The sequence below is a fragment of the Hevea brasiliensis genome, unplaced genomic scaffold (assembly GCF_030052815.1).
Source record: "Hevea brasiliensis isolate MT/VB/25A 57/8 unplaced genomic scaffold, ASM3005281v1 Scaf539, whole genome shotgun sequence".
NCBI lineage: Eukaryota > Viridiplantae > Streptophyta > Magnoliopsida > Malpighiales > Euphorbiaceae > Hevea > Hevea brasiliensis.
Window position 1 is genome coordinate 18,501 of NW_026615072.1, and position 4,450 is coordinate 22,950.

General features: G+C 33.7%; 1 non-coding gene across 1 annotated transcript; it reads left to right on the top strand.

The window, feature by feature from the left end:
- Nucleotides 1–958: 958 nt before the first annotated feature.
- LOC131177529 (small nucleolar RNA R71) lies at nucleotides 959–1,065 on the top strand. Its single transcript, XR_009146972.1, has one exon. It is a non-coding gene; the product is annotated as a small nucleolar RNA R71 (small nucleolar RNA).
- The last annotated feature ends 3,385 nt before the right edge of the window (nucleotides 1,066–4,450 follow it).

A 4,450-nucleotide genomic window follows, 5' to 3' on the forward strand; every position in this document is an offset into this window, starting at 1 on the left:
TTCTTTCTCACTTTCTTGTTTTTCACTCTTATCAATTTCTTTCTCATTTTCTCTTTTCCCACTTTTTTCACTCTTCTTATTTTTTTCACTCTTCTCATTGTTTACAACCTTCCCACTTCTTAAAGTAATAGCTTGACACTGCTCTATTGGGTTTTCCGGTTGACTTAGAAGTTTTTCAAAAGACTTGGTACCTAAGGAAGATGCTTGTTGTGCAATATGATTTTCCAACATTCTGTTTTGTGTTTGCATCTGTTCTAGCCTTGCTTTCATCTCTCTCATCTCTTTATCATGCTTAGTTTGGTTAGCAAGAATCTGTTGTAATAAAGCTTCTGTGGTGGAACTTTGTTCTTGCTGTTTTAGTGGAAGATTCATGTTTCTCTGCTGAAAATTAGGCAACGGTTGCCTAATTTGCTGATATAAAATTCCTTGTTGCTGTTGTGGTTGAAGATTCTAATTTGGGACTTGATTTTGTTGATTTCCCCATGAAAAGTTGGGATGATTCCTCCAAGCTGGATTATAAGTTTGAGAGTAAGGATTCCCCATTTGTTTGTTTCCATAATTACCAACATATGCAACTTGCTCTCCATAGTCTACTCCACAGCTGGTAGTTCTTTCTGTATAAGCAACTTGTTGTGAACTTCCAGATGATGATGATGAACTAACCAACATACTTAAATCTTCCATCTTCTTTGCCAAAACATTTATAAGTGCATCAAACTTTGCATTAATCATGTTGAATGGATCAAAGTCATACATTCCAGCAGCTTGCCTCTTTTGAGTTGGAGCTGGTCCTCTTGGACTACTCCAAAGATGAGTATTCTTTGCAATTTTCTCCAATAGCTCATAAGCTTCATCTTCATACTTCATAATAAATTCTCCACCTGTTTGAGCATCAATAATCCCTCTAATTGCAGGAGTAACATTGGTGTGAAAATTCTGATTTATCATCCATTTTGGAATGGCATGATGTGGACATTGTCTCTCTAATTGCTTCCATCTCATCCATGATTCATAGAGAGTTTCATCTTCTCTTGGTCTAAAAGTTATCATTTGATTCCTCAATTTTTGAGTTTTTCCAGGTGAAAAATAATGTGCAAGAAATGCATCAGTGAGTTGCTCCCAATTTGTAATGGAGTTGTGAGGTAAAGAATCAAGCCAATCCAATGCTCTATCCTTCAAAGAGAATGGGAATAGCTTCAATCTTGTTGCATCATTAGATACTCTAGGTTATTTTTGCATATCACAAATCATAGCAAACTTCTTTAGATGTGTGTGTGGATTTTCGGAAGGATGTCCACCAAATTGAGAATTTTGAATCATTTGAAGAACCCCAAAATCCATCTTGTAGCTATTTGCATCAATTCTTGGTCTTGCTATACTCTCTCTCTAGTCATCAAAACGAGGAAATGCATGATCCATCATACTTCCCCTAGGCACATTAGCATTTACAACCTCTTCACCTTGGGCTGTATTTTCATTGTTTCGATCATTTCTAGCATTATCACCACCAATTTTAATTCTTTCATCAGCCATTTCTGCTTCGATTTCAGTTGCTCTCAAGGCTTCTTTCCTTTTTGTAGTTTCTTTCTTATTGGCTCTACAAAATTTCTCAATTTCAGGATTGAACAATAAGGATGTGTCACTTGTGCTTCTAGCTCTTCTCATAAAAGATTAAGAGTACCTAAAAAGAACAAACAAACACAAAAAATGAAAAGATAACAAAAAAAAAAAACTATAAACAACTAAAATAATCAAGAATTCAATCTTAAACAAACAACTCCCTGGCAACGGCGCCAAAAACTTGATGTGGCCCAACCTCAAGTGCACGAGTAATACAAATAATATAGAAAAGATATCGTTCCCACGAGGAGTTGTGTTAATGATCAAATTTTTTATATAAAAATTAACTAATTTAAACTATTTTTGAAATTAAAGCAATAAATTGATAGATATTGAAGTGTAAAATCTATATATACAAAATTAATAATCTATTTAATAATATAATAATTCAACTAAATTTGTGTCAAATTAAAATAAGCAAATTGAAATATAGTAAGATTTAAAATGGCAAGCAATTAAATTCGATTAGTAATTAACAATGATAAAAGGGGCGATTCCGGAGTTTAGGAGTTCATATTCAAGCTATTTTGGGATTTTTAAATTGGTTATCCAATCTTATGAAATTTACGAATTTTAAGGAGATTAATCCTTAAATCCTTTGAATACTCTTTCGAGTGAGACAAAGAGTGCCTTAATCAATCTAATCCTACTTTCATGGAGTTAAAATTAATCAAGACTCATTAAGTTCCTTAATTAATCTATAAATTCTCTTAATCCTTAGTCTATTTCTAGATCTAAGTTAATTAAGTCCAATTTCTTTATTATCTATCATAAGGTTATCTCCTTTCGGTGCTTCAACCATGGATTAGGAACAATACTTAATGAGATCCTACACTAAGCATGTCATTGAGCACACAAGAAATGAATAAAACTTCATTAAAACTACAAAATATGGATTACCCAATCAAAATCCATAAAATATTTCAAATATTACATCCCAACTCCAGAATCTAATGAAAACTACTCACTATCCATAATATTTACAAGAAATTCTGAGTTAATATGGAAATAAAACTTGAGTCTATGCTAAGAACTAAGAAACCCAATACAAGAAAGGTAGGAAATAGGGAAAAAAAGAAGAAGAAGCCAAATCTGATCTAGAAAAAGGAAGTGGCGCCCCCTTGCTCTATTTTTTGATTTTTTTCTACCTCTCTCCACTTTCTTCTCATTTTCCTCTTCCCCCTTTAAAATGAGATAAGGACATATTTATATCTTTCTGACAAGTAGCCCTAAAATGGTGTGTTTGAGGTGAAGTTCACGTGAGGGAATCTTCTGCCAGTTCATTATAAAGAGTTGCACAAGTTGTGCAAGTGTCTTATGCAGATTCCATGCAAAATTGGTGGTTTCAGGTGCTTCCCGTGATGTTGCATAAGCTATGCAGGTTGGTTGTGCAGTTTTTTCAAGCTTTGGAGTCTTCTATGAAACTGCATAAGTGGACTGCATAAGTTATGCAGGCCCTTATGCAGTTTTCAGCATGTTTAAGGCTCTCTACATGAAGCTGCATAAGTAAAGAATGGATCTGCATAAGTTATGCAGTAGCTTATGCAAGTTTTGGCTATTTTGATTGTCTCCTCCGTGAAGCTGCATAAGCAGAGTGCGAAACTGCATAAGTTATGCAGTTTTTCGTGAAGTTGCATAAGTAAGGAGTAAGTCTGCATAAGTCATACAGTGACTTATGCAGGTTTCGGCAGGCTTGGAATATTGCTTCTTCTCCCTGTGCAGAACTGCACAACTTATGCGGCAAGTTATGCACATTTCGGCAAGTTATACACCTTGTCCTTTTGTATTATTACATAAACTACATTAGAAGGACTATAGCAAATGGATATTGATCTGGCATTTTCTAATATACAGAGTTCTCAAGAGAGGCAAGTGTAGAGCATACTAATGCCTTGATAAAGGAATATATGAATAAGAGAAAGACTCGGATTTTCAAGAGAGAGGAGATTTAGAACGAAGCCATATAATAGAGAAAGTGGTTGTAATTTTTTGATGATTCAAACATATTACAACTCTCTCTGATATAGGAGAAAATGGAAGACAAACGCAGCTAATGACATAGATAGGACATTGTGGTCCTTTACATCTTTACACATAATAAAGTATAAAGCAAATAGGCATAGTACAAACAAAATAAACTAAACACATGATACAAACTGATACACTTTATATATACTAGCAGAAAAAATAAAGTGAACTAGCACTTTCTTTTACTTAGATAAGTATCCAAGAGTTTGATTGAGTGAGGTATGAGAGAATCCAAAGTAGTCAAAAGGAGTTCTGACTTGGACTCAAATTGAAATTATCATAATCTTAAGTCATCAGAATCTATGTTCCCACACACGTGCCTATAATAAGGACCACTCTTTTGGACTAATTTGTTCTTTTAAACACTCCTAATGGCTCACTGTCTTTCTTCCACCAAATCCTGGGAATCATGCCATGTTGGGTGAGTATAGTTAGGCTGTTGCCTAAGTAAAAAGCATACTTCTTCAGTCATAGTTATCTTTTTTTTTTTTTTTCCAAGAGGCTTTGGGCTAAGGGAAGTACACATAACTAGTCTGTAAATAGGATTGAATCCATTAATCTCACAAATTTGAGATTGCAATTCATTTTTGAGTGGTGCCATTGCTTGAGAGTTTTTTTATGGATAAGTCTTAAGTCCTTCATTTGTAATGAAAATTTTATGATTAGAGTATCTCTTCAAAATTTTTAAAGAAATGCCGGTGTAAAATGAATAGGAAACAAACCTTTTTGACTTTCGTAAGATACTTTTTTTCAGATATTATTATTTTTAAGAATTTTTCTAATATTAATCTACTAAGTAATT